Genomic DNA, 9,518 nt, shown 5'->3' with positions numbered 1-9,518 from the left:
CATCCAGCTCATGAACATGCTGTGAGGCTTAAATAAGCTAATATAATGGGCTCCTGGATGGCTTAGTGGGTTAAGCTTCTGACTCTTGATTTCAGGTCATGATCTCAGGGTCGTGAGATGGAGCCCCACATTGGGCTGAACATAGAGCCTGCTTAAGATCCTCTCACTCTCCTCTGTTCCTCATCCCCCACCATGCATGTTCCCTCTCTCTCTTAAAAAAAAAAAAAAAAAAAAGAGCTAATATATGTAAATTTCTTAGACCAGTGTCTGGCACTTAGTAAGTACTCATCAAATGGACTAAGAATCTCCTCTGAGTCTTTTCTCTTAGCAAAATATCCCTAATACCTTCAACTTTTCCTCATATTTTGTGGTTTTCAGTCTTTGCCCCATGCTTTTAAATGGGTCAGCCACCTTTTAAATGGCAATGTTCCACTTAAATAACCTTTTGATTGGACTGTGTCCAAAACTAACTGCACTCCTTGACATATGGTCCCAACAGCAGAGTGGAAAGATCACACCTCCCTGTCCTGGATATGGGCTTTTAGTAAATCTACCTCTGCCGGCATGAGATTTTTTCCTTCAACACCATCCTATTAACACAGATAAACCTGTGCTACCATTTCCCTTGATTCATTATCTGTGAAATCTTTGTTTATAACATTAAAAAGAGGAATTTATGCTTATACCTCTTAAAAGGCACCTTTTTTGTGCTTTGATGATCATCCTGGATGGAAGGAAATATGAGCTCAGAAGACATCAGGAATCGTGATAGAGTGAAAGATTTCAGACAAGTGACCAGGCAAGAATGCTGATACGAGCTCCAATCCTCGGGACCCAGGGGTGTTAGGAAAAGGAGTGGCTGCCCTCTTTTGACTCAGCTGAAAGCTGTGCTCCAGGAGAGTGGGTTTCATGGAGGCAAGTGGCAAGGAATGCGCTGTTTACAGTGGGTCACGAAACACTCAGGAAGAGGCTTATTACAGGTGTGGTCATAGGGGAAGGGGGACTGCCAGCAGAGTAGAAGTGAAGATGAATGATCCTTGGGCTTTTCCAAAGGGATCTCGGCTGCAAAGCTGCCGCCTCAGCTGGTGGGAATCCCATCTTCCAGGTGGCCAGAGGAGAGGTGACTGGCTGGCTCGAGATGCCTTTAGAGGACACCTGCAGTGGTTCCTAGTAGTTTGGAGGGGACAGACCACACTCCAGTTATAACTTTGAAAGCCCCTCATGTTAAACTCAGTACTGAGGAAGCTGGGCTGAGTAGGGAGGCTTGGCTAGGGCAGCCTGTCTGCCAGAGACCATCCACGTTCATGTGTAATGAGGCTATCTCAGCACACACACTCAATGCAGCACATGCCTGAGCAAAGTGTGTGAATACCCTGGACGCTCCAAACAGGAAGGGCAGAGGAACCAAAACAGAAAACAACTCCTTAAAAATAACTCTCTCCTGAGACAAATGCCAGGGTTTCACCTTCACTATGCAGATTGCTGTCCTATTTCTTCTCTAAGACTTCAATCTGAAATATATCATCCATTTTCCACTAAAGAACTTTGTCCTCTTGAAAAGTCATTTATCCTCTCTCTGTTTGGGTTTCCCTAATTTTCAAACAGGCAAAAATCATCCTAGAACCACCACCCAGCAACTTAACATGCCAGTGATTCCAGATGTTACCAAGATGCTTCCTAATTGGTGATTCCCACCAATGGTGTACAAAGCTTCCAATTTCTCCATGTGCTTGTCAACATTTTTATTTCCTGGGGTTTTGTTGTTGTTGTTGTTGTTAGTCATTCCAAAGGAGGTAAAGTGGTAGCTCATTGTAGTTTTGATTTGCATTTCCCTGATAATGAGTGACGTTGAACATCTTTTCACGTGCATACTGGCCATTTGTATGTCTTCATTGGAGAAACATCTGTTTAAGATCTTTGCCTACTTTTGAATCCTTTTTTTTTTAATTGTTGACTTTTAAGACTTCTCTACTTATTCTAGATATTAATCCCTTATCAGTTATATAATTTGCGAATATTTTCTCCCGTTCTATGGATTGTCTTTTTTACTCTGTGGATAGTGTCTTTTGATGAATAAAATGTTTTAATTTTCATGAAGTCCAATTTGTCTATTTTTCTTTTGTTCCTATGCCTTTGGTGTCATAGCCAGGAAATCACTGCTAGATCCCACATCTTGCACTTTTTGTCCTATGTTTTCTTCTAGAAGTTTTATTGTTTTAGATTTTGCATTCAGGTGTTTCATGAATTTTGAGTTAATTTTTTAAGACTTTACTTATTTGACAGAGAGAGAGAGAGATTGAGCACAAGCAGAGGGAGCAGCAGGCAGAGGGAGAGGGAAAATCAGGCTCCTCACAAAGCCCCAATGCGGGGCTCAATCCCAGGACTCTGGGATCATGACCTGAGCTGAAGGCAGATGCTTAACCAACAGAGCCACCCAAGTGCCCCTTGAGTTAATTTTTTATATAGCGTTATGTAAAGATATAACTTCATTCTGTTGCATATGGATCTCCCATTTTTCTCAGCACCATTTGTTGAAGACCATCTTTTCCCCATTGAATGTTCATGCCACCCTTATAAAAGATCATTTGACCATAGACGTGAGGGTTTATTTCTGAGCTCTGCATTCTATTCCATTGGTCTATAAGCCTGTTTTTATGCCGATACCACACTGTTTTCATTGCTGTGGCTTTGTAGTAAGTGTTGAAATCAGGAAGCATTTGTCCAGTCTTGTTCTTTTTCAAGTTTGTTTGGGCTCTTCAGACTGCCTTGATATTCCATGTGAATTTCAGGATGTGCTTTTCTATTTTTGAAAAATGTCATTGAGTTTTTGATAGGGATTCCAGTGAACCTACAAATTGCTTGGGTAGCGTCAACATTTTAATAATATTAAGTTTTCCAACCCCTAAACATGTGATGTGTTCACATATTTTTTGTCCTCTTTAATAGCCTTTAGCAATGTTTTCTACTTTTCATTGTACAAGTCTTTCACTTCCTTGGTTAGTTCTTAACTATTTTATTCTTTTTGATGCTACTGTATATTAAATTGTTTTTGTAATTTTCTTCTCAGATTGTTCATAGTGTATAGAAAAGGAACTGTTATTGTGTATTGAGTTTGTGTCCTGCTATTTTGCTGAATTCATTTACTAGTTTTAATAGCTCATGTGTGTGTGTGAGTGTGTAGAATCCTTGGGATTCTCTCATAAGAGAGAAAACAAACAGATGACTTTACTTCTTCCTTTACAATTTGAATACCTTTTGTTTCCTTTTCTTTCCTAATTGCTCTGGCCTGATTTTTCAGTACTATATTGAGCAAAAGTGGTGAAGGTGGGTATCCTTGCCTTGTTCCTGATCCTGAAGGAAATGCTTTCAGTCTTTCAACATTGAGTATGATGTTTGTTGTTGGTTTTTCATATATGACTTTTACTATGTTGAGGCAGCTTCTTCATATTCCTAGCTTGCTGAATGATTTTATCATGAAAAGGTGTTGAATTTGTCAAATGATTTTTCTAAGATGATCATACGTTTTTTTTCCCTTCACTCTTTGATGTGCATTGCACTGATTGACTTGCATATGTTGAAGCATCCTTGCATTCCCAGAATCAATCCCACTTGGTCAAGGCTATAAAATCCTTTTAATATGCTGCTGAGTTCTGTCTGTTAGTATTTTGTTGAGGTTTTTTGCATCTATGTTCATAAGAAATACTGATCTATGGTTTTCCTTTCTTTTAGAGTCTTTGCCTGACTTTGGTATCAGAATAATGTTGGCCTTATAGAATGAGTTAGGAAGAGTTTCCTTCTCTTCAATTTTTTGGAAAAGTTTGAGAAAGATTGCTACTAGCTCATCTTTAAATGTTTGGTAGAGGAGCACCTGGGTGGCTCAGTTTGTTAGCATCTACCTCCACTCAGGTTATGATAGCAGGGTCCTAGGATTGAGCCCCATGTCAGGCTTCCTGCTAGGCAAGGAATCTCCTCCCTCTCCCTCTGCACCTCCTCCCACCACAACCCTGGCTCAATCTCTCTCTCTGTGTGTATCTCTCCCTCTCTCTAATCAATTAATTAATTAATTAAATCCTTAAAAAATAATAAAATAAATGTTTGGTAGAATTCACCAGAGAACCCATTGGGTGCAGGGCTTTTTTTTTTTTAGATTTTGATTACTGTTTCAAGCTCTTTAATGTATAGATTTATTCAGATTTTCTTTCTTCATGATTTAGTTTTAGGAGGTTTTGTGTTTCTAGGAATTTGTCCATCTCACCTAGGTTATCCAATTCATTGGCATACATTGTTCGTCCTCTCTCAAAATCTCTTTTATTTCTGTTGATTTGGTAGTAAAGCCTCCATTTTCATTTCTTATTTTAGTAACTTTAGTCTTCTCTCTTTTTTCTTATTCAGGGTAGCAAAAGGTTTATCATTTTATTGATCCTTCCAAGCATTCCATTTTTGGTTTCACTGATTTTCCCATTGTTTTTCTATTTTATATTTCACTTATCTCTCCCCTAATCTTTATTTCCTTCCCTGTGCTAGCCTTGGGTTTAGTCCTTCTTTTTCTAGTTCCTTCTGCATGCACATTTGTGCACAACTGCCCTAATGCTCATCCACCATTCCTCCACCACATGTTCTTTCTTTTGCCTTTTTGGGGCATTTTTTCCAGCATGGTTTGTCCAGCTCTATTTCATCCTGACTAGCCAAGCAAGCAATTATAGATACATAGAAAATACGCAACAGAAGAAAAAAAAGAAGAGCTACAAATGAACTTTCCAGCAAATTAATCTAAAATTCCTGCATACAACACATAAATTTCACCAAGAGGATTCAATTAATATATTCTTAGATGTTTCTATTAGTTGGATATAATCATTTGTGTAAGAATAATGAATTTCTTAAAGCATTCATGAAATTGTATGCTGCAGTAATAAGATTAGTAATCAAGTCCAATTTATTTGCCTTATTGTTATTGTGATTACAAAGCAAACTCCCACAGAAGATGGAATCTCAAATTATTAGATTTAACTCTCTGCAAGAAATAAAAAAGATTCTTTAAAATGCGTGTTATGTTGGAGCACCTAGGTGGCTCAGTTGTTTATAGACGTCTGCCTTCAGCTCAGGTCATGATCCCAAAGACCTGAGATCCCCTGCTCAGTGGGGAGCCTGCTCCTCCCTCTCCCTCTGCCATTCCTCACTCCCCTCCCCACTCATGCTTGCTCTCTCTCTCTCTCTCTCTCTCTCTCAAATAAATAAATAAAATATTTTTTAAAAGAGAAATTATCCACAGATTCTCATACTCTTACAAGAATTAAAAAAGAAAACAGATGCTTAGGAAACTGAAGAACTATCCCCTAGTGAAACAGCGCAAGATTATTGGATCATTAAGTTGGGCCATCTGATTTGATGGGGAATCATGAGAGCTGACACTTCATGACCTGAGACAGGTCTAGTGCTAAATTCAGAAGCAGAATCTCCACTATATATCCCCTCCTTTTTCCAGTGTAACCTGTGCTAGGAATACTCACCAGGGATGGGAACTATAGATTTATAAACTATTATCAGGAAGGCAAGTTCTAGACTCTCCCCCCACCCCATCCCCAACTTCAGTCGTGCAGCGGGAAGTTAATGAGACAGACCAGCTGAGCTGGGGTCTGCAGAGCAGAGAGGTGGGGAATGTGGAAGCCAAAGGCAGGAAAAGATCAATACTATGACTCTTCACACTTGTTTGAAAACCTTAAGATGAGAGTTTATTCAAGACACTAGTCCCATATATTGTGAATCGCTAAGATTTTGGCTCTGTTTTAAGAAATCCTCAAGAAGTATTAAAATACCAACCATAATACTATGTAGTAAATACAGACATTGTAACTTCCCAGGTAGCCCCATAGTGTTTGGGGAGCAATGGAGAGGGCTCCAAGCTGATTGATAATAATGTTTCTGCAGGCAGTGGCCTCCTAAGTGCCCTTGAAAAACTACCGGTCTGGGGCAGAATTTAAATATGTGACACTGGCTGTAAACTTTTGACTTAATCAAGTTAGGGCAGCTTTCAGAAACAAAAGTGCCCTAAAATCAAGGAATTAAACTCTGTGGTTAAGAAATTTGGCAGAGATTCACACAGATGTAGGCTTTCCCAACAAAACGGAGTCCTAACTGCCCAAAGGACACTTAAGTTGCCTCCACCATGTATCTGATTACATCTCTTAAGAAATGTGTACACATTTACAGTTGCACCAGAAGTTATTTAAATTATTATGCTTTTTTATTTACTACCACTGCCTTCATATGAAGTGAAGATGTCTCCAGTGTTTATTCGTGAATTAATACTTTGTAATTCAGAACAGATGGTAAATTCCTCCAGTGGACAGAGACTAGCATAGAGCTCAGCACAATAAGTTCTTTGGGTGGAGAAAATTCTCATCTCCCTCAACATCCAGTCTATGGTCTCGTATGGACAGAAGTTTAATAAATAGTAATTGAATTAATTTACAAAAATACTATAAAAGAGGGGATGCCTGGGTAGCTCAGCAGTTGAATATCTGCCTTTGGCTCAGGGCGTGATCCCGGGTCCAGGGATGGAGTCCCGCATTGGGCTCCCTGCAAGGAGCTTGCTTCTCCCTCTATGTCTCTGCCTCTCTCTGTGTGTCTCTCATGAAAAAATAACATCGTTAAAGAAATATTATAAAAGATATGCATATTTAACAAAATAAGTAAAATACTATGCACTGCCAATTAGTATAAGTAGATAATGAACAATACTGCCTACACTAGTAATTTTAAACCAAAAGAAAAAAGTCAAATTACAGGTTTTTTTTATCCATCTTACACCTGGGTGCTTAAAGAAAAGCACTATTAAATTCTACTCTCACATAATCACAGACATGATAACTGTGTTACTTTGGGTTGCCACTTCTAAGAAGGACGTAAATATTCAACAAATATTTGTTGAACTTTCATTAACATGTACAAAGCACAAAGATTTATGCAGATCCAGCTCAGGCCCCAGAAAGCAATTCCTGCCCTGACTACCAGGGGGCACCCAAAGCAAGCACATCTGAGTGGCCGGTGGAAGAGAAAAAGGGCCAGGTGGTGCCTCTCCAACACCCATGTGTGAGGCGTTCCTAGCTCAGAGAGCAACCACGCAGGCAAGTCTCTCTTCACTGTACAATTTTTTCGCTAGAAATGTTACTAGTGTGTGGAAATGGGACCTGTCAAATGAGAATTCAGCTTTAATCAATTTGGCATATGTATGTATGTACATACACATGGACATTCCCTCCTGAAATTATCCTAAACACAATCTTTCTTGAAACAAAATGAGAAGCAAACAATCTTTACAAATAAAAAGTAAATCATATAATTAAGTTCTTAGTTGTCTAGAAAATATACAATGTGACAGGTGTAGTAAGAAATCACCATTTTAATTCTGCTACTCTTTACACAATATCATTTCTAATGTTTTAGTAATGTTGTAGTAAAATATATGTAACATAAAATTTGCAATGTTAACCATTTTTAATTGTACAGTTCTGTGGTAATAAGTACATTCACAATGTTCTGCAACCACCACCACCATCCGTCTGCAGAACTTTCTCATCTTCTCAAACTGAAATTCTGTTCCCACTAAACACAAATTCCCCATTCTCTCTTCCCTCATCCCCTGGCAACCACCAATCTACCTCTCTATCTCTATGATTTTGACTACTCTAGGTACCTGACATAAGTAGAATCATAGAGTATTTGTCTTTTTTGTGACTGGTTTTTACTTATAAACTTCCAGGTACAAAATAAACCAGTCACAGGAAAAGTAAAGATAATGTATTAGAATCAAGAATACTGTGATAACTTTGTATGGTAACAGGTGGTAACTACATTTATTACTATGACCATTTCATAATGTATATAATTGTCAAATCACTATGTTATATGCCTGAAGTTAATATTAATATTGCATGTTGACTATATTTCAATTAAAAATACAGGGGAGCCTGGGTGGTTCATTTGTTAGGCTTCTGACTCAGATACTGCTCAGGTCATGGTCTCTGGTGATGGGATCCAGCCCAGCAGAGGGCTCTGCACTCAGACTCAGAGGAGTTTGCTTGACATTCTCTCCCTCTCCCTCTGACCCTCCACTTGGTCACACTGGTGCTCTCTCTCTTTCTCTCTCTCTCTCTCTAAACATGAATAAGTACATCTTTTAAAATAATTAAAATAGAGAAAAACATTTGAAGACCTTATAGAACAATATTTCTCAGTTTAAAAAAAAAAAAAACCTAAGTCTACATGGCCACCACCTACTATACCTACTACATACATACACCTTCAGGTTCTACAAGGAAGGAGATAGTTCAGATGTACCTTCAGAAGCTTAGTTTTCTTTTATCCCTGAGATAACGTTCAGATCACAACTGAGTAAGTAAATTCTCTAGGGTAAGAAGATTGCTAATCAGAACAGATCTAAACTCCAACAAAGGTGTCAAATGGAAGCTGTTCCATGGAAATTTGAAAACATTCAGAGGCTCTGATTTTGCCACATTCTTGCAATAAATCCATCACTCATAAAGGGAATTCTGGGATCATTTTTAGCTTCTAGAATGACAAACAAAATTCAGTCAACTAATATTTATTAAATATCCTGTCCAGGCTAGGCCCCGTGCTTAACCCTGGGGATGCAAAAGCAAACCGTGCGGTGCACGGAGGGAATGCAGGGTCCCCCTAAACCGCGCTGAGACAGTAACAGACAGGGAGGGGATTCCTCTCTTGCTCAGGGGCTTCTGTAGTTGGCTTTTCTTTCAAGCGTGTGCAATACCAACCCTGCGGAGGGAAGAAGTTAAAGTCTTCACCCCAATCTGGGCAAGCAGGTTAGGCCTTGCCCTAGCATCTGGTCACTAGCACCAGTGAGAATGAGTGACCTGCGGGGACACGTGTCCTTCCCTGTCACCTCAGGCAGGGCCAAGTCTCAAGTGCATTGGAACAAGTTCTTAAAAGAAAAAAAAAAAAAAGCATCCCTGTGACCGCCGGCTAAATTAAGTGTGTTTGACGGGAACCAGGCTCGAGGCTACTATTTATAGCTCCTCGGCTCCCTTCCCAGGACGCGCTCCCGCCTCCGCACCGTCCCGGCCCTCGACAGCATCCGCGCTGCGGCCGGCCCAGGCTCTTGCTCGGGTCGACTGGCCCCCTTTCCTGGGAGCCGCCGGCTCAGCGGCCCCGGGCCCGCGCCGTCATTCCAGGATCGCGTCCCCCGACGGACCGCGGAACTCGGGCGGGGCCGAGGCGCCCCAACGCCCGCGCCCCCAGCTCGGGAGCACCCCCAGAGCCGAGGCGCTGCCCCGCGAGGGCGGGTGCACGTGCGCACGAGGGGCGCCCCCGGGGGCGGGGTGGAACCCGTGCACCTGTGCGCCCTGCGCTCGCCCTGCCGTCCCCGTCGCCCGCCTCGCCTCACCCCTTCAGTGGAGAGCAGACGCTAGGCCCGCGGAGGCCCGGCGGCGGGAAAGAGCCCCAAGCTCGGCATCCCGAGATGGAGGGCGCTCCCGCGG

This window comes from Vulpes lagopus, chromosome 8 (assembly GCF_018345385.1).
Source record: "Vulpes lagopus strain Blue_001 chromosome 8, ASM1834538v1, whole genome shotgun sequence".
Lineage (NCBI taxonomy): Eukaryota > Metazoa > Chordata > Mammalia > Carnivora > Canidae > Vulpes > Vulpes lagopus.
The sequence above is the reverse complement of the archived record's forward strand: the minus strand, read 5'-3'. Positions refer to the sequence as shown.